Source organism: Piliocolobus tephrosceles, chromosome 11, assembly GCF_002776525.5.
Source record: "Piliocolobus tephrosceles isolate RC106 chromosome 11, ASM277652v3, whole genome shotgun sequence".
Taxonomy (NCBI): Eukaryota; Metazoa; Chordata; class Mammalia; order Primates; family Cercopithecidae; genus Piliocolobus; species Piliocolobus tephrosceles.
The window spans coordinates 45,257,465-45,283,547 of record NC_045444.1 but is presented as its reverse complement, the minus strand read 5'-3'; the positions used below and the strand labels follow the sequence as shown (position 1 = coordinate 45,283,547).

Sequence of the window (26,083 nt, the reverse complement as noted above, 5' to 3'; positions counted from 1 at the left end):
TAGCAGAATTTCAAGTGAAGATCGGAAGCCTTTATAATAAAATTGACCTTTAAAGTTAATTGCACATACAGGAGTTCTAGACCAGCCTGGGCAACGTGGTGAAAACCCTGTCTCTACTAAAAATACAAAAATTAGCCGGACATGGTGTTGCGTGCCTGTAGTCCCAGCTACTAGAGAGGCTGAGGTGGGAGGATCCCTTGAACCTAGGAGACAGAGGTTGCGGTGAGCTAAGATCGGGCCACTGCACTGCAGCTTGAGCAATAGAGTGAGACTCCTCCTAAACAAACAAACAAACAAAGAAGTTAATTCCACATAGTATTTACTCATAAAACCAGCCTCTTCCTACAGAAGACAATTTCTAACACAGAAAGGATTTCATGAGACTGAAGAAGAGGACAGTAGGCTTCTTAAAAAGATGGTAGATTAACATACATGCTTACTTCAGCTAACTGTTGAAGCCCCATTGATTATATAGAAAAAAAAAGATTTTCAAAAAGGCTCAAGCAAAGAAACAGGAGAAGAATGAATAGCAACAAAATTCTGGAAGCTGGAGAGCAATGGATAAATAGTAACTGATTTATCAGATTGAGAGAACCCAATAACTGAATTATCAGATGACAGTGAAGAAAGCCTAGAAAAAACAGTGAAACTCCTAAAGGCTCAGTAATTACCAGTTCTGTGTATCTCTGGAATGGTCAGGAGGGGAGAAAAAGGTTATAGTTATAGGTACAAGTGAAACTCTACATATAAAAACTATATGAAAATGGGAAATGTTTAGTAAGCATTCATTAAACATACAAAGTCTGTTCAACTAGTTAGATTCCTCAGTCTCCTGCACTTAACACAGTCAGGTAACAGTGCCTCCTTTATCCCTTTTTCCAGAAGACTGAAAGACCTTTGGGGATGTACAGTGCAATCACATTCATGTACAGTCATCACCACTATCCGTCTCCAGAATTCTTTTCATCTTTCAAAACTAAAATTCTATAAACAATAAACAATAATACCTCATGCCCACTTTCCCCTGGCCCTTGGTCACCCACCATTTTACTTTCTGTCTCTATGATTTTGACTACTGTAAGTACCTCGTGTATGTGAGATCATACAGTATTTGTCTTTTTGTTACTGGATTGTTTCACTTAGTATCATGTCCTTGAAGTTTCATGCATGTTGTAGCATGTGCTAGAATGTCCTTTCATTTTAAGGCTGAATGATATTCCTGTGTGTGTGTGTCTGTGTGTGTGGATGCCATATTTTATTCATTCTTTCATCTGTGGATGAACTCTTGAGTTGCTTTTGCCTCTTCACTATCGTGATATCAACATTTTAAAGTACCATTTTTATTTTGTTTATTAAGCATAGATTAAATTTTGTTGTACCGCATTTAAAATATTAAAGATTGCTTTCATTTGCTGATGTTTGAAGTTCTTTAATGTCAACAAATAAACTGGTTTTGTCCTAATTCAGAAAACAGATAATTGTATCCACTTTGGTTATTATATAAAAAGAATTGTCGTTACTTTTTCTCTTAACATTGGTTTTTGAAATAAAGACATCTTGGTGTGCCATGTAAAATCTTTGAGCAGATACATGCAATTTAGTGAAGATCTTCTTCCTTCATTGGCTTTCATTTTCCTATTAGTTCACCTCATGCTTCTATTCTTTTAACAAATTTTAAAATGCAAAAAAGTCAAAACCATCATGGTAGCTATCTTAGTGTGACACAGGGATTGAACACTCTGATCTGATTGCCACTCACTAACACACATGGTGTGCATTTAAATTTCTCAACCTATTCTTTCTGGGTTGCTGAGAAATATTCTTATTTTATTTATTGTTAGAAATACAAATTCAATACGCTATTATTTCATTAAAAATATGAACACTTAGAAAATTTTCCGTTTAAAGTATTTGATTGTGGCTGGTCTGAGAGCCCTGGTCTTTACACCGAATTGATCACAACCAGTTAGAGATTTCTTTGTTTTTCTTCCTCCACTCCCACTACTTCACTTGACTAGCCTTAAAATAAATAAATAAATAAATAAATAAATAAATAAATATTTGATTGTGAGCTTCTTGTGGACAAAACTACCTTATTCACATATGTCTGTTCAGTGTTGGAACTTAACCCCTCAAACTTGTTTATAATAAATATTCACTGGACTAAATGGGTTTTTAATGTATATTTGTAGTCAGTTGTTCATGTGTTCAGCAAATCTATATATAATTTCACACATACTGTGTATCAATTACTTTCTATTATTCTTTTCTAGTGTGCCATTTAAAGATAAAGCATTAATATGTGAGAACTTGGGGACCAATTAGCAAATCACTGCAGCAGCAATAAATCACAAATCTTTGCCACACAGATATGGTTAGCACTGGCTAAAGATTCAGACAGACAATTGCAGAAGTGATCTGGTAGCTGCAGACCATTTTCTAACATGGATTTTGCTTTGAAGAGTGGAGAAATAATTGATTTTCATTTTAGTAAAATGTTAATAATGAAGAGAGATTATTAATGTCTTTAAAGAGAGCTGGGTTCATTATTATCTGAAGTTGTATTTTCATAGGTAACAATCAAAACATTTCTAATTCATTTTGTTTGTCTTATTTTAAATACTATACTGTGATCATTTTTACATACTGATAATGAGCTTTTAAAGCAAAATAGAGAAAGTTTATTGAGTCATAATATTCTTCAAATAAAATAAAGGTGTATTTTTCTTTTCTTTTTGAGACAGAGTCTCACTGCTCTGTCACCCAGGCTGGAGTGCAGTGGCGCAATCTTGGCTCATTGCAACCTCCGCCTCTCAGGTTCAAGGATTCTTCTGCCTCAGACTCCCCAATAGCTGGGATTACAGGCACACGCCACCATGCCCAGCTAATTTTTGCATTCTTAGTGGAGACGGGGTTTCACCATATTGGATAGGCTGATCTCAAACTCCTGACCTCAAGTTATCTGCCCACCTCAGCCTCCCACGGTGCTGGAATTACAGGCATGAGCCACGGTGCCCAGCCAGGTGTATTTTTCATAAGCAAGAGGTCATCTTGGAGATCAAAGTCCGTGAGTGTAGAAATATTTTTCCCAAAGAGCAAAAATTTACCTCACTGGAACATGTGTAGCACTTACCAATTTAATTATATCTTTAGTTGAGTATATGTTAATAGTAAGTACTGAAAAATTAAGAGTAATAAGCTCTGGTATATGATTTTAATTATTTATTATCGGCATACTGATTTTAATGGAAGAAATAAGACAAGTTTCTAGAAGTTAACTTTTCCCTTTTTTATGTTTGTTAAATTTACTTTCCTATAAAAATTGTTTATTAATTTAGAAATTATGTTTGGAGACCAGGTGTGGTGGCTCACACCTGTAATCCCAGCACTTTGGGAGGCCTAGGTGGGTGGATCACCTGAAGTCAGGAGTTCGAGACCAACCTGGCTAGCGTGGCGAAACCCCTTCTCTACTAAAAATACAAAAATTAGTTGGGTGCGGTGGTGCATGCCTGTAGTCCCAGCTACTCAGGAGGCTGAGGCAGGAGAATTGCTTGATCCTGAGAGGTGGACGCCACTGCCCCCCAGCCTGGTGAGAGAGCAAGACTCTTGTCTCAAAAAAATAAATAAAATAAAATAAAGAAATTATGTGTGGAGTATAAATTATTTCAGAATACAATGTACTGTCACAAGAGGTATAATGATGTTTTTGGTCAAGGACAGACTGCATATATGACAGTGGTCCCATAACATTCTAATACCGTAATTTTACTGTTTCTTTTCTTTTTTAGATATGTTTACCTCTACAAATATTTTTCATATTCACATTTCAGGCCTATTTCTATTAGAAACACCATTGTGTTACAGTTGCCTACAGTATTCAGTACAGTATCATGCTATACAGGTTTGTAGCGTAGACATAACAGGCTATACAGTATAACCTAGGTGTGTAGTAGTCTTTACCATCTAGGTTCATGTGACTACACTCTGTGATGTTCATACAACAAATCACCTAACAACATGTTTCTCAGAACATATCCCCGTGGGCAAATTGTAATGATGTTTAGTAAATAAAATTATTTTACTCTATTTGCTTTATACATCCCTTCAGAAACACACTTTATAAGTCCTCCCCGTATTTGGAATCATGACATAGGAATAGATACAAGGTTTTTACTTGAAATTGTGAGGAATCATTGTGCAAAAAATAACAGTATGAAATATTTATAACATTTTAATTCGATTATGGCCTCTCATTAAAGGAAAACTTCTAATATTTATTCTGTTAACCACAGTTTTCAGATTACAGTTTAGTTCTAGCTTTCCTTAGAAATGTTAAGTAATTTTCTTAGTATGTAGCTTAGTCTACATTAAAAGGCAGTTTTTGTTTCACATACGTTTTTATATCACCAATAAAGTTATGATATGCTTAAACATGAAAACTATATATCTTTTGGCTTATTCTTAGTTGCTCATAAAGGATATTTAATGAATGACCAGCTAATAGCTAAAGCAGGATCAGAAATACCAGGTTAATTCTGAAATCTCTGTTTCTGCCTTCAGTTTTGTGGCAGTTGTGTTATTAGTTATACTTGTTTGGTGAAAAATATTTCTTCCTTTTTGTTTATAAAGTACTTTGTATTTTTTAGCCTTTCATATGTGTAAAAAATGTTAAATCAGTCAGGATTAAGAAGGGATGTTGAAAGATTGCCTGCTTCTACAACTTAAAGTTTGTGGGGAAATTAAGATAATGTATTATACATAAAGCTGAAAATAATGATAAAAATGATCGTAACTTTAGTACTTTCATTTTGGAAAACCAAACCTCAGAGTGATTTAATCTATATTGCACAGCTAGTTTATGGTGAGACTCTGGTATTGGTGTCGAATTTCCTAGTCCAGTGTTCTTTTTCTGAAAATTAAGTGAGTTTCTTCATTTCTCTTTAATGTATTCTATTCTGTCCGTATTGTTTTAGAAAAAGGATTATGTATCAGGCCTATTACTGTTAACAGTATCACCATTTCCCACAACAAGATATCAACTCTCGATATCACTTTAGATTGCTCTTTTTTCTGGCTTCAGATAATCAAAACCTAAAAGTGCCTGTGATCTATCTTCAATATCTTTTGCATCCTTTGTTTTCCTTTCACTCCCACCACCACCCTATCAGGTCATACTTAGATTGCCATATTAATTTACTTTCTAGTTTCTCTTTCTCCAGTATCATGTCTCCTCTTCTTACTTTTTTGTGGATAACAGTGCCACATAAACACATCTGAAGTCATGATTTTTTTTTCACACCTTTGTTTATACTATTTCCTTTTTCTGGGAGATACTTTTTCTGTCTCTTCATGTATATTATAATGTTGCACATTCTTGGAGACTCAACTGAAATCTCATTTCCTTCTCTGTACTGGCCATGTCTACCTAAAAGGACTGTGACTTGTAAAATCTGGGGCCAGGTAGCATGTGTGATCATTTGACATCTTGACACAGAATCCTTTTATCAGAGAGTGCTAGAGCAGAAAAAGACCTTAGATACCACTTATAATAGTCCCTTAACTATAGGTGAGTAAGTGGTTTTCCTGGAGTTAAATGATTAACATAAGTACTTAGAGAGTTCAGGGCAGAGATGCAAGTAAACTTAAGTCCCTAACCTCTAATTCCAAAATTCCTTCCTATGTAACACATTTCCTATCACTGTAAAGTGCATTGTCTTTTTAGATGCTTGTTCAAGAGTACATTTGTTACTTCTGCAGTTTGAGGCCATGAGTCTTGTTTTAAACTTTTTTGTGCTGCCCTTAATATTTTGCACATAATAGGCTTTAATTCATTTTTTCTTTATTTGGTAGAGAACATTTACTTTCAGATAAAAGTGTAAGACTTTATTTCCATTTGTACAGATATTATAGCCAAGGATTATACTGCTTTTTTTTAGAAGGATGGAAGAAGTGTTTTTAATAGTTCTTGGTAGTTAGCATTCTACAAAATATAATTGAAAAATTATCTGGTTTTATTTTATTGCTATGTAAATGGGTTTCACTTGTTTAAAATGTTAAAAACAGTGATTAGAGTACAAAACTAGAAATGTTATCAATATTTCTTTATTGTTTTGATGTTTTCAATTTCTAAGGAAATAAAATATTTTATGAAAAATAATTTTGTGGCGGATTGTTAAATGCAAATGTAATATACTTCTCTTGTCTTAGTTTCTAAGCCATTATTGAAAACTACTTAATACAGTCATTTTAGGTTTTAAAGTTTTGTGAATATATTTGATTTAAGATACATAAAGCAAAAGAAATTATAGGAAAGTGTATATAAGTGTATAGATAATTGAATATATACACTTTAAAATTCTTTTGCAAGTCAGCATGAATAAAAATGGTCCTTTAGAGAGCAGCTTCAATACCTCTCAGGTGAATAAAGCATGGGCTTCATGCTTGTAGTTGGGGATATATGTATCATCTGCTGTAGATGTATTACAAAGGTGATGTCAAGGTGAAAGCAGGCTTGCAGAATGGTTGGAAATCATTGATATTCTGACTTGGTGGCTGTAAATGGCTCGGTGGCAGATGGAGTCTTTGTCAAGGAAGAAAAATGGCAGCTTTGGAGCACATAGATGTTTTGCCAGCAGCTCAGCACATAGGCTGTGACCTTCTAGTATTCAGGAGTCTTTTCCATGGTCTAATAAATTGTTCTCAGCTTTTATTCACCTAAAGTAGATAAATAGTAGTCATCACATTTCAGTACAAATTGAGGTGTTTCATTATAAAGAAACATAAATATATTTTATTGTCTACTTTTTAAAGAAATGAGCTTTTAAGAGAATGTGCATTTCTTGTATCAGAAATACTTCTCAGTTGGTTTGCAAAAGTTAAAACATCTCGTAGATGTTTTTCAATCAAAAAAATTGATTGAAAAAAATTTTTTTTAGAATCACGGAATATTAAACCCTAATGGTGTGCTAAAAACCCTGGACCAGTCCACTCATTTTCCAGATGAAGAAAGTAAGGGTCAGAGATTGTGACTTAACTAAGACAACTTAGCTAGTTCATGACTCTTAAATTATGACTTGTTATAACATATCTTTAGTTATAGGTAAAACTCTCTTTAAATAAAACTTACAATACCCAGAGAATACACCTAATTATTCATAACAGATTCATAATGATAATAATAATTTGAGAGACTTTTGTTTATTTTTCAATTGCAGATATTTTTACTGGAAAGAATTCAGAATTTTCATTTTAATTTACTTTTTTTTTTTTTTTTTTGAGACGGAGTCTCACTCTGTTGCCCAGGCTAGAGTGTAGTGTCGCATTCTTGGCTCGCTGCAACCTTCACTTCCTGGGTTCAAGTGATCCTCCTGCCTTAGCCTCCTGAGTAGCTGGGATTACGGGCATGTGCCACCATGCCTGGGTAATTTTTGTATTTTTAGTAGAGACAGGGTTTCGCCATGTTGGCCAGGCTGGTCTCAAACTCTTGACCTCAAGTGATCCACCCGCCTCGGCCTCCCAAAGTGCTAGGAGCCACTAGCACCTGGCCTTAATTTGCTGTTAAATATTGCTATATAGAAAAGTTTTGTTGAATGGAGAGTTTATATCTGGATTATAAGGTTATATATGCATACCTCTGTTCTTGCTCCTCAACAAACATTTTATATGAAGCAGAACTTATTAAAGTATATATCTTGTGTTGACTTATTTGGGTATTTTTAAAAGTCCTTTCTTTTAGAAATACTGCATTTTATATTAAAATATTTAAAGGTTTTATAGATTATTTATAGATATACTGAGATATTTTGAAAAAGTTCTGCATTTATCAGTGAGCATTTCTTTCAGTTTTAAGGAGAATATATGTCACTATGAGAATATTATGTGAAATATGTTCAGTTGAACACTTGATCTATATTGCAGAGTAGTAAGTCATGGTTAAAATTAAAAGTAGAGGCATTACACACCTAAAACCTATGAAAGCACTTGACAATTACAAAAGTTATAGAAAGAAATCACTGTACGTCACAAAAGAAAGTGACTCTGTTTTACAGGGTGAAGGTTGCTACTTTCAGTATTATAGGTAGTCCTTTGCAAGCCAGCATCTAAGGAAGTGCTAAAGAGAAATTTAAGAAGTTATACTAAAATGTCTGTGCATTTTCTAAAGATATAATTATGTAACAATTTTACATTTGTTTTTGATTAGAGAAAAGTTTGAAAAGTTAGAGTTGAAAGCTTCCAAAATCCTCAATTTTTTAAAGGATAAAACTGGTCAGATCTTTCATATCGAATGTGGACATGAAAAATATGAACAACAAAAGCATAAGTGAAAATACTGTTTTTATCAATGATATGTTGATATGTAGGTATTTTACCTGTTATCTACTTTAATATAAAATAAATACAATCAGAGGTTATATGATGATCCCTAAATTTTTCAGCAACTATTAAGTGCCTAGTTACATGCATGTGCTTATAAACAAAACAGCGACTTTGCACTCATGGAGCTTTTCATTCTATCGGTGAAAGAGATAAGTAAGTTATATGTAGTATATTAGATGGCAGCTAACACTTAGGAGAAAGGTAAACCAAATTAAGAGTCATGAGTGTGAATTAGCCAGGAGTATGAATGAGTATTTGTTACAGATTGGCCATTGAAGACCTCTCCAATAAGATGACAATTTTGCAGAGATCTTAAGGAAGTGAGGGAATTGAGTCATGTAGATACCTGAGTGAGAATTGTTCCAAAGAAAACAATAAATGCCACGATACTGGGAGAGATTGTGCTTAGCATTTTCCAAGAATAATAGGGAAATCAGGATGGCTAGAGTTGCGTGAGCAATGAGAGAGTTACAGAGGAAGCCAGAGAGATTTCACATAAATCAACATTTAAGTATTTGTCTTTTTTTTTTTTTAAAGAGAAGATTGAAAAAATGCTCTTTAAGCTTATCCAAAGCCCACATTGTTGCCAAACCAGTGGTACCCAAAGTAGTTTTGGTGGAGCATTGGTTGTATGGAGTATTTCATAAAAAAAGGTTCCATGATCAAGTAAGTTTGGAAGATGTAGAGTTAATGTTAAAGTTAAAAGGTTTTGTTTTATTTAAAAACGTTTTCTGAGCCTTTTAAAATATGCTAATGTGTTTTGTGAACCTCCAACTTATTTGACCCTTCCTTCAAAGAACATCTTATGGGACTAGTGTTTTTCATGCTTTGGTAAGTGCTGTATTAGACAATCCTACAGGTTAACTAGAGGTTAATAAAAGGATTTTCTACAATTGATTGCTGTTTCATAACTTCTTTACTATTCTTTTTTTTTTTGAGGCGGAGTTTTGCTCTTGTCACCCAGACTGGAGTGCAGTGGCGTGATCTCGGCTTACTGCAACCTCTGCCTCCCAGGTTCAAGTGATTCTTCTGCCTCAGCCTCCCAAGTAGCTGGGATTACAGGCACTCACCACCACACCTGGCTAATTTTTGTATTTTTGGTAGAAACAAGGTTTCACCACGTTGGCCAGGCTGGTCTCAGACTCTTGACCTTGAGTGATCCCACCGCCTTGACCTTCCAAAGTGCTGGGATTATAGTCATGAGCCACTGCGCCCGGCCTTCTCTACTGTTCTTAAGCCAGCACCTTTCTCAGCCTGTTTTTAACAAAGACTACATTTCTTTTTTTCCTCTGAAATATTTCTTTTTTCTCTGTTCTTTTCTTCTCTGTTCATGATGCTTAAATCTTAATGTAGATTTGCATCATGTCTCACCTGGGCTGCCACAGTAACCCCCTAACTAGTGTCTCTTGCCCCTCATCTTGCTGTGTCCATGTTAATCATCCTCTCAGTGATGACATAATTGACATCACAAATCAAACTAGGTTATTTACCTACTTAAACTCCTTTATTATCTTCCAACCACTACAGAATAAAATTTAATCTCATTTACAGGGTATATGAAATCTTCCACAGCCTGTCTCCTGCTTACATCTAAAAGTAATGCCTCAATGTCCCATACTTAGTCTCCAAATGTTAAATGATTTATACTTCCTTAAACCAAGAGGTGGGTATATAGTCCTTTTGCCTTTACTCAGTGCTGTTATCCCTTCCTGACATAGCCTTCCCGTGAGAAGGCTTCCAAGTTATAGCAAAAGTAGACAGAAACACTCTCAAGCTCTTCCTAAGTCAGGTGCACTCATGTATAACTCTTACCAAAACACTGGAAATAATGAAATAAAAATAGATACTTGTGTTTTTTCTGCTGCGTATATCTGATACTGATACTCTGTAATGGTGCTAAGTGCCTAATACTTTAAGTGGATACCCAGTAAATGTTGAAATTATCTTGACTAACTAGTTGAAGTCCTGATGAAAAAGATTGTTCAGTTCCTCTTCTCCTGTAGTTCAGAACCTGTTTGGATCATACATTTAAATGTAGAACTATAAAGCTTTTAGAGGAAAATATGGGTGAAAACCTACAAGGCAAAACTTAGTGAAGAGTTCCTCCATATGATGCAAAACATGATTCATAGAAGAAAGAAATCTGTAATTTGGACTTTATCAAAATTAAAAACATTTGCTTTGCAAAATGCCCTGTTAAGATGATGAAAAGACAAACTACATACTAGGAGGAAATATTTGAAAACCGCTTATCTGACAAAGGACTCATCTAGGATACATAAAAACTAAAAACTCAATAGTAAAAAGGCAAACAGTCCAATCAGAAAATGGGCAAAAGATACTCATTTGGCCAAAAAGGATATACGGATGTCAGCTGAACACGTGAAAAGATGTTCAGCATCACTAGCCATCAGAGAAATTAAAAAATGACGTATTACCACACACCTATAGAACAGTTGAACTCTTGCTTGAACCCAGGAATTTAAGACCAGCCTGCGCAATACAGCAAGACCCTGTCTAAAAAAATTAAAATTAAAAATAGCAACAATATGAATTGCTGGCAAGGATATGAAGAAATCAGACTCTCATACATTACCAGTGGGAATGTAAAATGGTACAACCACTCTGAAAAATAGTTTGCAGTTTCAAAAACAAAAGAAACACATACTTACTATATAAGCTAGTGAGCAGAGATTCCACTACACTCCAGCATGGGTGATAGAATGAGACCCTGTCTCAAAAGCAAAAAAACAAAAACTATTAGGTTTTTTCCTTCTACCTCCCTACCCATATCTGAGAAATAAAGTGTTTCACCTCCTTACTAAACCTAAAACTTCATGCTTTTTTATTTTTATTCACTCCTGCCTCCTCTAGAGGCTTGCTTCATTGATCTGCCAAAAGACATTCATTTTTCTCCCTCATGACTGGTTTAGTTCATTGTTATCCAAAAGATTGTCCTGGCATGAAGTAAAGTGATAAACAGAAGTGCAAACAAAACCTTAAACCTTCACTTCCCTCAAGTGTTTGTGTTAGCATATTAAAGATATATATCTATGTTAATATAAGTAGCTCTACATCATTCATTTTAACTACCATATAGTATTTCATTATAAAAACATACCATGATATTTTTATTTATTCATTTTCCAGTATTTCCAAGGTTTTACTCTACAAATTAGAACTGCAGTTTACATTCATATACATGACTTTTTATGTGCATGTATGGGAACTTTTCTGGGTGAGATATCTAGAATTACTGTATTATAGTCTACATGCAGCTTTACTTTACTATATGTTGCCTGATTTCTTTCTATATAATTGTACCAGTTTATGTGACCAATGCATAAAAGATTTCTGCTCTACTTTTTCAGCATTTGCTTAATTTTTGTATTCCTACTTTCTGCATATAGAGCCTGCTTTGAAGTTCAATAAATTTTACTTCTGCAATACAATTTTTAAATTTCTTTCTCTAACCAGCTAAGAAGTGAAAAATAAATTTATCCCTACTTCTATATATGAATAACTTTTATATTTATCCATCCCCTCATTTCTCACTCTTCTGCCACACCTTAGTACAAAACGTCACTTTTGCCTAAATTATCTCAGGAGACCAAATACTGCAATATCCTTATTGTAAATTTCTTCCTGCTTCAATTCATCCTCCTTAAAACGGCTAGATCAATATTTCTAATGCAAGTAGTTTACCATTGTTTGCAGCATTAAATTTAAACACTTAGTATGGTATTTAAGGTCATCTCCAATAAGGTTTTAAAGTACGTTTTCAGCCAAATAAATATCTCTCGCACTATTTTTTACGTATGTCCTTTGTACCAGCCAGACTATATTACTTTACTGATAGATTGAGTCATTCAAACAGTATATACATAAGAAGCTTTTATGCTGCCCAGGTACAGGTTGAGTATTCCTTATCTGAAATGGTTGGGTCTGGAAGCTTTTGGGATTTCAGATTTTTTCAGACTTTGGAATATTTTCATATATATAATGAGATATCTTGGGGAGGGTAGATACCCAGGTCTAACCACTGAATTGTTAGTTTCATCTATACCTTATACACATAATCTGAAGGCACTTATGTATTATATTTTAAATAATGCAACAACACGTCACATAAGGTCAGGTATGGAATTTTTCACTTGTGGCATCATGTTGATGCTCAGAAAGTATCAGATCTTGGAACTTTTCAAATTAGGGATGTTCAACCTGTATGTTAACTCTTGGGTGTCATAGGTGCTACTGCCATAAACGGAGCAACTCATGATTCCTGTTATTAGGGAGCTTGGAAGCCACCTTAAGCTAGTCTCAGAATACATCCAGTACTTTTCAGCTTTTGATCCTTAGCTTATGTTCTCCTTCCCCTTGGGATGTCTCTTTTCCTAGTTCCTCCACCTTCTCACCTTTGTTATTCAAATTCCTACACTACTTTGCAAAGCCTACCTCAGGTATCATTTTTTCATAAAGATTCTTTCTGCCATCCTCAGTTAATTTTGCTCTCAGAGTACTTTATTTATACCACTCTTATGGTATAAATGGTAGTATGTTCCATGTATTTATCTTTATTTTAGAGATAGGGTCTCTCTGTATTGGTCTGGCTGGTCTGGAACTCCTGAGCTCAAGCACTCCTCCTGCCTCAGTCTCCTGAGTAGCTGGGACTACCATGTATTTATTTTATTCTTCTAAGACAATAAATAGAGTACTTTGTCCATTCATCTATATTGCTAGCATTTAACATAATGCCTTGTAAATGATAGGCCTTCTACTGATTAAAATAATTTAATTGAAGATAACCTTAGTTACTTCTAACTTTGCCAATTGGATTTATTTAGGAAAATATTAATTTTACTTACAAAAAATTTATGTAATTTTAATCCAGTGTTCTTAGTTTAAAATACTACAGAATAAACTTGAGGACTTGCTTTGATAAATAGTAAACTTTGTGATTAGTACAACAACTTTCCCACTTGTTTTTAGACTCTTAAGTAATCCCCTTTGGTCAAGTCAGACTGTCCTCTGTAGAACCATATGAATTGGTTGTATTGAAATACCTTGGCAGCTGCTAGGCACCTCCTCTACCCCAAAAAGCAGCTCTTTATTTTCTACTATTCTGGGTTTGTTTGTTTGTTTGTTGTTTTGTTTTTGAGATGGGGTTGCACTCTATTGCCCAGGCTCGAGTGTAGTGACATGATCACAGCTCACTGCGGCCTTGACTTCCCAGCTCATGCAATCCTCCCACCTCAGCCTGCTGAGTAGCTGGGACCACAGGCATGCACCACCACCACGCCTGGCTAATTTTATTTTACTTTATTTATTTTTTTATCGCCTGGCTAATTTTTTAAAATTTTTGTAGAGCTGGGGTCTTGCTGTATTGCCCAGGCTGGTCACAACCTCCTGACGTCAATCCATCCTCCCAGCTTGGTCAAGAGTGTTGGGATTACAGGTGTGAGCCTGTAATCTCAGTGTGAGCCCATACTGGGCTTCTTCACAGATTTTATTTGAAGAAAGGCCTCTTCTGCTGAAACAATTTAAAATCTTGCTAAGTGAGTGTAAATTCTTGTTTTTTATATTTTTTCCAGTAATTTATAGAAACATATTATTTCTGCCCACTTATTCCTCATAGTAGTCCATATGGATGAGACCTTAGATGAATAAGCAAAAGATAGGCAGTGGACTTTGGGTACAACAAATAAATTACTCTCTGAGTATTCTGTCTTTTAATATGGATTTTTGAGGAGTTGTTAGCATATCAGAAATTACTGAAATTGGTGTATAAATTGTTAGGTACTCTGAAGCATTTTCTAGATCAGGACTTCCTAAACTTTAATGTACAGAATATTCTGAGTAAGTCTAGTCTGGGGCCTGAGTTTCTGCATTTCTGTTTCTTTCTTTTTTTTTTTTTTTTTTTTTTTGAGACAGAGTCTCACTCTGTCACCCAGGCTGGAGTGCAATGACATGGTCTCAGCTCACTGCAACCTCTGCCTCCCGGGTTCAAGCAGTTCCCCCACCTTAGCCTCCCGAGTAGCTGAGACTACAGGCGTGCCACCACACCCAGCTAATTTTTGTACCTTTAGTAGAGATGGGGTTTCACTATGTTGGCCAGGCTGGTCTCAAACTCCTGACCTTGTGATCCGCCTGCCTCGGCCTCCCAAAGTGCTGGGATTACAAGCGTGAGCTACCGCACCCAGCCTTGTTTTTTCTTTTTCTTTTTTTTAGAGACAGGGTCTTGCTCTGTCACCCAGGCTGGAGTGCAGCAGTGCAGTCATAGCTCACTGTAACTGCGAACTCCTGGGCTGAAGTGATCTTTCCACCTGAGTGTCCTGAGTTGCTAAGACTACAAGTATGTGCCAACATACCTGGCTAATTTTTAATATTTTTTGTAGAGACTAGGTCTCATTATTACCCAGGCTGGCCTAGAACTCCTGGCCTCAAGTGGTCCTCCCAGCTCAGCCTCCTGAGTATCTGGGACTACAGGCACACATCACCACATCTGGCTAATTATTTTATTTTATTTTTTATAGAGATGGGGTCTCCTATTGCCTGAGCTAGTGTTGAACTCCTGGCCTCAAGTGATCCTCCTGCCTTGACCTCCCAAAAATGTTGGGATCACAGGTGTGAGCCACCGTACCTGGCCAAGATTCTGCATTTTTAACAAATAATTTCCATGTTTCTGGTCTGTGGACTGTACTTGGAGTAGCAGTGAGCTAGATGATTTTCCAAACCCTATCACCATGTTTTAGGATTTTTTTTTTTTTTTTTTTTTTTGTACTAGTAAAAGTAGGCTTTTGGTATCGCACAGATACTTGTTTACAGTGTCTGTTTCTCTACAGTCTTAATGTATAATTTGACGTTTTAATAGAAATTTCTGGATTTTTAAAGGAAAATCTGTTGTGTGTAGATTGATTGATTGTTCTGTGGTTGTGTGGTTTTTTCAAGTCATTCTTCAAAGTTTTAAAAATAGACTTGACAATTAGACTGTCAGTGGCAACTTTCAGAGTTTACATTTAATAAGGAATGTCTAACTGTTTACTTATTTCTGACAGAATTGTAGTTGATACTGCCTTTGGTTATTTTTGCAGGATATTGTTTTAGGTTACACATTAAGGTAGTATAAAAATTTAACAAGAAACTTAATCTTCTGTTTGACTCTGGATGTTTTAGTTGGTATAAGTACTGCTTCTTGTTGTTGTTGCTGTTAAAGCTGTTATTATTATGAATTAGTAGCAATTGTATACCAGAGATTAGCCTGTTAATTTTATCTGTAGCACAGGTGAATTGAAAAACCTAATTTGTGTAAATGGACAACCAATGGTATAGATAGCTCTTTAAATAGCCTATACTCAAAAGGATACAAATTTATTCTGGGGGTACATTAATACTTATTTTTTCTTTAAGATATATCACATTAAATACTTTCATAGTTTTGTGCTTTTATTGAAAATTGTAACTAAATCATAGAAAATTCCCAGCATTACTTATTTTTGACAAATATTAATTGGTAATCAACATTTTCAGACCAGGATAGTAAGACATTTTGAGGGAAAAGTATTATTTTATTTAAAAAACTTGAGAATAATTTTCATTTTAATGATTATATTAGCCCTATATTATTTCATTTAATAATTATCAGTAGTCGAAATTGTCAAGGAAATTACATTATTACAAAACTGACTTTAAAATATATTTATTTTCTTCTTATTAAATAAGTAAGCATTCACCTTGCAATTAAAGTTTCCACATAGAATTTATGTGAAATATTGATAAAAAAATTTTTGGAGCTGAGATCCAACAGTTCTCTATAGAAATAAACCTCCTTTGTTTCTTCTGGTAGCATCCATTGGTTTCTTTTTTCTAAAGGTACACTAATAGTGCTGATAGAAGCAGAACAATTGGAATTTACATTAAAAATAAATAATGAATAAAAAGCAATACATTGTAATATAGAGTTGATTTTGCTTCACCCGTAAGTTCTAAAATCTAAAGGACAAAAATACTGAAAAGGTCGAGAAAAAAATAAAGAAAGAACAAACGATGCAAAAATAAAATGACACTGAGGTCTTGGTTTAATACATATGTATTTCAGGTTGATGGTTGATTTCATTAGCAAATCTCATTGTTATGCAATGTCTGTTCTTCTGCAGCAAAATGAATATTGTATTCTCACAGGCTCTGTGTGTATCTGTTATGTTGCAATAAATGAAAATATATACATCTATATCTGTCTTTGGCTTACTCTTTCCATTTTGTTTTTAAGGAAAAGAAAGAAAATTGAATAATCTTTTGTTAAATTTGTTCAAAAGCCATTTCAATTTATATTATGGAAATGTTTCCTACTTTTGTTCTTTGAAGTAAATAATTATAAGGTGATTAATAATGTAACCATGATAATTATCCTATAACTTTTTAAATGAATAATCTTGATTGATTTAAGTTGATAATATGAGATACTTAAGCATATGTTTTCTAATATATTTTTAAATATTAGGAGTGGTTTTCCTTACTGCAGGAAAGTATGGTAAGGGAGTGTATATATTATGCCAAATCTAAAGACTACTCCTTTTACAATAGCAAAATTATATATTGAGATTACTAAGATTTGGATTTTTATAAAATAGGAAGTTCAGAAATAAATTTCAGTGGCTACACATTGGAAGAATTCATTGAATGGTAATAAAGTAGTAAGCTTCATAAATTTTATGAGTACAAATATGGATCAAACTGTATTGGATGAAAATTGTCATTTAATCTTAGCCATTTTGAGGTTTGACAGTAGCTTACAAAATAGATTTGGTTTTTGGTAGTGTTCTCAAAAGTTGTCTCACAATTGAAATTATTTTGACAAACTTGAAAGTAGAAAAGCCCAAGGTTTGATTAAGTATGGGTTGATTGTATACCATGCAGAAATCACCTTTATGGTAAAAATTTGCCTTCTGGTTCAATTGATGCAATCATAATAAATATCCTAGTTACGCTGAATAAACATGGTCTGTTATAAATATATACAGCAGTTTATTAATGCATTATACTAAGTTTATTTGTATTTAGAGTATTTTCTACATATTGAGCATTTTGTTATTCATGGTGGGTAATCTAAAAGAAGGAATTTGCAGATCTAGTAAGGAGATTCCCCAAATAATTATATAGTAATATATAGCTAAATTATGTAGAGAAAGGTTTTATGGGCCCTTCAAATGGAGTCTGAGAGAGAGCCATCCTGGAAGTGATGAGACCTAAACTGATAATGAGGTAGGAGCAGAGATACGGAACAACATAAGCATAATCTGGGAGGCAGGAGGACATAAATTTAGAATCTTTGGGAGGCAGAGAGCAGACCAACCCTAAGTAGTAAGGAAGATATGATTTGCTACAACCTATTTACCTGACACAAAAACCAGAATGCATCATTGTTACATTTTATTAGTGTTCAGTCCAGATACTATACCATGGTAGCATGTCGTTTGACATCACTAGTAGATCTTGTTTTTTTCTTGTATAATAAAATAAAAGATAGGAAATTTCCTTTGTATCGATTTCGCTGTCTTTCCCCTCCACCAGTAGCAAAAAGTTAATATTCTAAAAGTATGCAAATACGAATCTAAATTGATGCAAACTGAATGTGAAGACAGAGTCACATTTATCTACTATAGTTAGAAATACCAAACTGGGGAGGATTACAAATCATCATAGATTGGACTCCCAGCTGTTGTAATGAGCAGGATCATGGAAGGAAGATCACCAATGAAAAGAAGAACTCATTTCATTGAAAAAGAAAGGTCCCTTGGCCGGGCGCGGTGGCTCACGCCTGTAATCCCAGCACTTTGGGAGGCCTAGGCGGGCGGATCACGAGATCAGGAGATCAAGACCATCCTGGCTAACACAGTGAAGCCCTGTCTCTACCAAAAATACAAAAAGGAATTAGCTGGGTGTGGTGACGGGCGCCTGTAGTCCCAGCTACTCGGGATGCTGAGGCGGGAGAATGGCGTGAACCCGAGAGGCAGAGCTTGCAGTGAGCCGAGATCGTGCCACTGCGCTCCAGCCTGGGCGACAGAGCGAGACTCTGTCTGAAAAAAAAAATGAAAAAGAAAGGTCCCTTATCTTTTGCCTGATCTGGAACCCTGGTTATCACATTTTATGTGATCTTCTGCTGTCATCTAGCATAAGAACCTGACTTTAGAAAATAGAATATGAATTTGGAATTTGAAAATGGAATTTAACGTAAGATTCTGGGAATTGTTAGTGTATGTTTAAAGATCCAGATGAGAATTGCAGACTTCCTAGCAAGATGGCTTATTTTTAGAAATCTTTCATTATGTTATCACTCTGACTTGCACTGACGAAATGTTAAAAGAAACTTTTATGTGAAATTTGTTATATTAATCGCTGTAAAGATTCTATTGAGAAAACTGTTGTGTGCTCCATTGTTGCATTTTTGAAAATTATTTTTAAAACTTCTCTCAATTCTAAGTACTAGAGAAGGCTTTGGAGCTTGTTTGTAAATTACATCTTATAGAGAATGAGAATTTTGTAATTTGATCTCGTCTTTCACTTTACTTTGATTGCTAAGGAGCTGAGCCACCCATATCATAGACTTGTTTAAGACCTTATGATAGGTGTTTCTTTGTTCCAGCTTTACCTTGTGTTTTCATCTTTCTCATGTCCTCTTATTTTCCCTTTTATTCATATTAGTTTTAAAGATGGCATTCTGTTCTTCTGCTCATAGTTTTGTAAGTCATCTTAAATTATGTTGGAATAAGATGGGATATAAATAATTATGTAACACCTATTTATTATAGCAGAAGGCAAGCAAGTAAAAAGTAGGAAACTTTCTTCCTCCTCTTGTCTCTCCCTCTGCCTTCCCACCTCATTTTGCACATAGTTCTTAATATGGAGGACTTATCTCTGTGGTTTCTTGGACTTTCCAGAGGATAGGGGAATTCACTCTGAAGCTTTTTGTCTATATAGCACTACTAGGTCCAGTTAAAGAATGCCTGAGAGGACAAGTAGGGCTGAAATATACCCAAGAGAAGGAAAAGGTATATTTCTCTCATTTGTCAGCTCTGAGGGCAAGTCTTTTTCCAACTGGTTTTTGTCCCTTACCTTTTAACTGCATTGTAAACTCATAATATCAAAACTTAATGGCTCTTGATAAAAACTACCTTCAATGAAACCAAGTATCATATTTATTTGCTGTACCGCTTTATGTTTTCATTTCATCATGCTCTAAATTTGACACATTATAGGAAGCTAAGATAGTTGTAAATCATTGGAACAATTGCAATAATAATTTTCTGATTTAAAATTTTGTTTTGTTTTGGTGTATGAATTACATACTCAAAGCTACTTATGTGGTAGGAATTACATCTTAAATTTTCTATAAAGGAAATAAGAACTGTGTTTTGCATTCCATGTGACTACTATGGTTTTTAAATTATTTAATGTTAATGTGACCAAGAAATTCAGCTGGAAATGTTAACTTCGTAATCATAGTTTTTTGAAAATTTGCTATTTCATGTGTCATTGTAGTAAATTTTAAGGAGGTGATTAGTGATGTTAGCAACTTAATGTGGTGCAATACCGAATACGCACTCCTTGAAATGACATATTACGTATATGTAATGAGACTTGTTCTGAGATTCTATACCCTTGGCACAGTCTTCTCTCCTGGGTGTGTTTTTTGTTGTCATTTATTATCATTCTGTTTTGTTCTATTTCGGTACATTAGAACTTTATTTTGCAAACTGAATAAATACAAACCTAATTTAAGTAGTATAATTTTAATATCTTAACGATTATATTGTTGTAAAGGAGTCTTAAGAGCTTTTTGCATTAAAATTAAATCTTACTGTGTTCATAATAGGATATTGATGCATGGCCTTAGTAAATATAGAATTTTAAAGATAAATGCAAATTTTGTGGATTTACATAATTATCTAGATTTTTTTTTTTTAAGTAGTAAATTAGTTTATCATTTTGACGGAGTTGGGTTTTTTGTTTGTTTCATACCCATGGCTAATTTAAACCAGCCCTCATCAAACTATACTAGAAATTTTAGAGCACGAAAAAACAGCAATTTGGGGGTTTAAAAAAAAAAAACTATGGACAAAGAAACTTAGTTTTCAAGCTAACAATGTTTTTAAAAAATGCTCACAGGTTACATATTTTACGTTTTGTTTTCTTTTTGATATATGAGTTTAAAATGATGTATAGTTTCAAATTATGTAAACTTTCTGATCATAGGAATTTTTTTCCAAAGACTGCCACATAAATTATAAAGCAGTCTTATTTTGCAAGAAGTTGTTCAAATAAAAAAATAAACTTATGCTTTGACCACAAAACAATTAATTTTGGTCTTTTATTATAACTCAGATATTTATTTTACATAGTTTGTTGTAGCAGCTGAAATGTAAAGACTTTTCTTTATATTTAGCAGGTTTTTGAGCAGTTATTCGTATTTGTTTTTTTTAATCTTGTTAGCATTGCTTTGTTTTTATAGTTTATCTGCCAGAAGTGATTTTTGAAACCTGCTTTTAAACAGTGCCAGTTTTCAAGCATTCCTATCATGTGAGTTTATGTGAGGAATAAACCCTTCTTTAAAAAGGAAGAAAGACAGACCTCTTTATTGTCTGTTTGACATTAATAAAATTAAGAAAATAACGATTACTTGAGACATAGCCTTACCTGGCTTAGTTTTATCACGTGAGCATTCACGTTTGCTGGTGATCTAAGTGCTCCACCTGCCTTTCAGTTTGTTTACCAGGAAATCAAGATGTGTAAACTGCAGGAAGTACTATTTGACCCTCTCCGACAGTATCTCATTACAATAATTGCTAATCTCTGAATAAGACAGCCATGTTTTGTGAGTAACAGAGAGAGAGAGGTTGTGTTAGGTAGATTTTAGGTGTTTCAACAAATAGAGCATTGTAAATGCTTACTTGGATTATGTTTTCATTATAGCTTTTGATAAAAGACATATGCTGACCTTTGGGGTCAGCAAAGCTAGGACACAATAGTAGGTATTCTTTCATGCCTTTTAACTGAAAAATATCACGGCTTGTTGTTTTGGAGTGCTGTCACTGCTCTGAATCGAAAGGATAATGGCTACTTCCTGATTAAACCCACTCTCCACAGTAAGCTGTTAATGTTATACTCTATGTCTTTTTCTCCTGTAAATGCAAGGGTATTTGGTGTTTTCTTTACTTTTTAATATTGCTTTTTCATAGAAAGATCTCTTAGAAATATATCCTGAAGTTAAAGTTTACAATTAGAGTAGAAACTACTGTTTAAGTTTGGAAGATTTTTTAAAATGAAAAAGTATTTCTGTTTGGTATCTTAAATCCAACCAGCTCATACACATACTGTAGGTTTTGGTTAAAGAAATTAGCTTTATTAAATAAAGACATTGAAATGATAAATGATATTAAGCTGCCACTTTCTTGCCACTCTAAACAAAATTTTAAAAATAACTTTTGTAGTAAAAAGATTATTTTTTTGAGAGACTTCGGATAAACTCTAATTTTATCTTGATTTAATAAATTTCATAATTCTATTTACATATATTCTCAAAATATATCGATAATTTTAATTATGAAATTAACTTATTCTGAAATTAGCAAAGAGATCCTTATGATATAAAAACAATGTTAAGTATTGAGAATATAAGAAGGGAATAATGAGCTTCTTAGTTTTAATCCTAAATCTGGCCGTCACTCCATCTGTAGTCTTGGGACAATCATTTAAACTGCTTACCTCAGTTTTCTTGTCTACTGCCCTTGTGAGTGCTTAGGTAAAATGTGTATGTTTGTTTATTTCTTTATAGTGTGACAAACTACAAAGCAAATGAATTTCACAAGTATTTTATAAAATGGAGAACTGACTCTGCACATAGGAAAACATTAGCAGAAACAGTAGACAGAGAAATAATTTTTTTTAAATTTATGACTTTAAAAGAAACACCATTACTTTGGCTTTTTAATTTGAAACAGAACTCTTAGTTTCACTCAATCTTTAATATAGTATTACCAAAGGAATATACATAGGAATATACATGTTGTTGGATACATGACTAAAATGGGAAGTAGAAAGCTTAAAGGTAATTTAGTAAAGAATGACAAATATACTTAAAATTATTTAACTTTTTCTTAAAAGTCCTATTTCTAAACGTAAAATTGTTCAGAGTAGAGGGAAGAATGTATGTATGTATATATTATGGACATAGAAATGTAGGTGATCTACATAGTAAGATGTTTAATTTTTAATCTGTAGTATTAGATATGTTGATTATATAAAAAGAAAACATACGATTATGAAAAATCAAAAGTAGTTACTGAAGAATGTTATAGAACCTAACATCTAGGAATGTTAAAAAAAGGAATAATGTAAATAGAATCCTACTTTTGTTGAAAGAATTTAGTTAGTTTCTTTCACATAATGCTTATCAGGGTTATTTTAGGTAACTCAGTAATTTTTGATATAAATTGGCATATTCTGAGGAGATTCTAAAGGTTAAGTTTTGTCAGTATTCTAGCTTAGTCAAGTTGTCAAAGTTATAATAGTGCCTCTATTTTAATTTATAATAACAAGTAATTTATGTCATTTATTGAATACTTACTATATGCAAAGCTCTGGGCTAATTCTATTGTCATTTAATATTCATCATAATCACATGAGGTGGAGGTACCATTATTACTTCCATTTTTATCAATGAGGAAGTAATTGTAGAGAATTTAAAAAATTTGAGTAAGGTCCTTAGCCAGTAAATACCAGAGCCAAACTGAAAACACTAACACAATTCAGAATCCAGAACAGTCTCCAGTGTCATATCCTTAACCATTGTGTTTATATTTTGGAGACGGTAAAGGTGCTTACACATTTGATTCAGATGGTTTTATTTTTTTCATTAATTTATCAAATACAAGTATCAGGCACTTTAAGGAATTAAGGTAATAGCATTACAAAGCAATACAAAATCCCTTGTCTCAAGGAGCCTGCAGTCTAGTGGAAGAGGCAGAAAATTAATAGGCTGTTAACAGTACAATGTGATAAATGATAAAATATAGGTCAGTACAGGATGCTAAAGGTGACGCCAAGGAGAGATATCCAATGTATTGTTTTATTTCCATATTTAATTTGCATATTTGTGTGGTGTTCTAGGTACATGGGAAACATCAGTATACGAAACTTCCAAAGGTCTCGGCTTTTGTGGCACATATAGTAGGAGTGGAGATAAATAATAATAAGTAAACTGCATAGCATTTTAGAAGATGACAAATGTTATGAAGTAAAGAAAAAGGAGCAGGATGTGAAGGTTGGGTGGTGATGGGATTCAGGGGCTGAGGAAGGATTCACAAAGAAGATGATATTGAGGAAAGATTAAGGAAGTTAGCCATGTAGATACCTTTGGAAAGTCTTCCAGGCAGAGGGCATGAGGCAGGAGCATGGTTGGTTTGCTCAGGGAAATGAATGGTTGTCACTGTGAGTATGGGTATGGAGAGAGAGAGAGGAGGTATTGTCAAAGGAAATGAGTGAGTGGGTTATTCATGTAGGGCCTCAGTGGGGACTTTGAGGAGCCACTCCAGGGCTTTCAGTATTTTTAAAAAGGATCACTCCAGTTGCTATGTTTAGAATAGATTGTATGTAAAGAGGCATGGACCACCAGATAGAAGGTTCTTAGAGTAATCTAAATGAGAGAAGGTAGTGGCCTAGTAGCAGTTAAATTCTGGATGTTTTTAAGGTACAACCAAAAAGATTTCCAGATGGGCTGGATGTGAGATGCAAGGAAAGAGGAGAAAAGATGACTTTAAGGGTTTTGGCAGCTGGAAGGATGGTGTTGCCATCAGCTGTGACATGGGGAAGAATTTCAGGTGGAGAAGGTTTGGGATGAGGATGAAGAATCAGGACTCTGGCTTTGGATGTGGTAGACCAAAATGTTTATTAGATATGCAAGTGGAGATGTGAGAAGGCTTTACAGAGAGGGTACAACCCAAATTGAGACTGAAGAATGAATTGGACTTACCTAGTCAAACAGGTAGTTTGTAGTGAAATTTGAGAGCATTTGCTACATACTTGAATGAATCTTGGCATTATCTACTTTGCATATTTACTAATGAAAGTAACATCTAAACATCTAATAAATAAAAACATTTAAAAAGTAATGAAAATATTTCAAAGAGCAAAATTATTCTGGGTAGTCAAGTTTTCAGAGTATTTCACTGACTGCTATTTTCACAAGTTGTACTGTCTGCTTTTACATATGTTGATTCTCACCTTAGTACTGTAAGGTAAATAGTATTTCTGCTTTACATTTGGAGAAACTGAGTATGAGGGAGATTAATATTCCCTAAGGTCATTGATAGATTAGGTGATAGGCCTGGATTCAAATCCAGGCCTTTAGATTCCATTGACCATGCTCCTTATTTTAAAAATGTATGATGTTAAAATTAAAAAATTTTTAGACTTTTGTTTGAGGTCTCAAGGAGTTGTCTTTTTAAAATGTTAGTTATCATTCTGTAGTGTAACACAGTGATACCCTTGGGACGTAAGGTTTTTAGATTCTTGATCAAGGAGTCAAGTCATTTGTTGTTGTTCTTTGAATAACTACAGAACTTTCAGTATAGTTACCTGTTATAGACACTCCCTCTACTCCTAGTTCCCATCCCTGTGTATAGTGCTTAATAAGTGCTTAGAAAATTACAGCTGATATTATCATCATCTTTTTCTTTGTACTATACTGTGGCCTTGGGAATCAACGCAAGCTTGTTGGAATCATGTGTCAATTATAAAACTTCAAAGATTAAGGGCACAAAGACATTCTAAATAATGAAGAATGAGTTTTAATTCACACATTTTATCAGCTTGGAGACTATCTTTATTTCCTTTGCTTTTTTGGCTGTTTTTTAGGCAAGTGAATTTGCTAAATAGCTGTGTTTCTTACTGGAAAACCAGTAATCTCTAAGATGCCACTGGGTATTTTCATTGTAAAAGTGAACATAAGTTGTTCAACTTTAGTAGGGAATAAAAATATAGTTGTTCTTTGAAACATACTTACTTTTGAGGTGACAATGCCGTATTTTAAAAACTTAAACCTTTTGCCTTCTGGATCAAAATAGAAGTTATTTCATGTGAGTTAATACCGTTTACATTTATGATGTTTTTAAAGATACTTAAGAGCAATTCATTCAGAGAAACTGCACGAAAGAAATATTTTTATGAAGCCATATCAAACATGTAGAAATACCAGTTTTGAAAAAAACCTGTTGTAGATTAAAATAGGGTATGAGTCTAAATGGTCATTTTAAGTATATACTAAGGGAATAGGTAGAAACTTTACATTTTCTATATATTTCTGTTCTATAAATACATGCCTTTACACTAAGTCTGATGTGTTGATATATTTCTCAAAATTTTATGCTGTTTTTTCAAAGGAACAAAGAAGATGTATTCATTCTTCCTATGCCTTTCTCTAAAGTTTTCCTTTTATTTTATTATAATAACTTAAAGATTTCTTTAAGTATAACTTATTTTATGGTCACTGTAATCATTAAACAGATTATTTAAGTAAACAAAAATGTTGGTTGACTCCTACAACATTCTTTATTTTATCTAAGTTATATGTGTAATTTCATATTTTAATTAATTCTGCTTATGATTAGAATTATATTTCCTGGCCAGGCGCGGTGGCTCAAGCCTGTAATCCCAG

At 33.9% G+C, this 26,083-nt stretch overlaps 1 protein-coding gene across 23 annotated transcripts in view; it reads left to right on the top strand.

Moving 5' to 3' along the window:
- BAZ2B (bromodomain adjacent to zinc finger domain 2B) overlaps window positions 1–26,083 on the top strand; it is a 430,125-nt gene that overhangs the window by 177,304 nt on the left and 226,738 nt on the right. Inside the window, exon 1 of one of the 23 annotated variants that reach the window (XM_026454046.1) lies at window positions 21,137–21,515. The exons of the other annotated variants lie outside the window; for them this stretch is intronic. The gene's annotated coding sequence lies outside the window, so the exon portion shown is untranslated. Of the gene's footprint in view, window positions 1–21,136; window positions 21,516–26,083 lie in introns of those variants that run through there. 23 annotated transcript variants of the gene reach the window in all.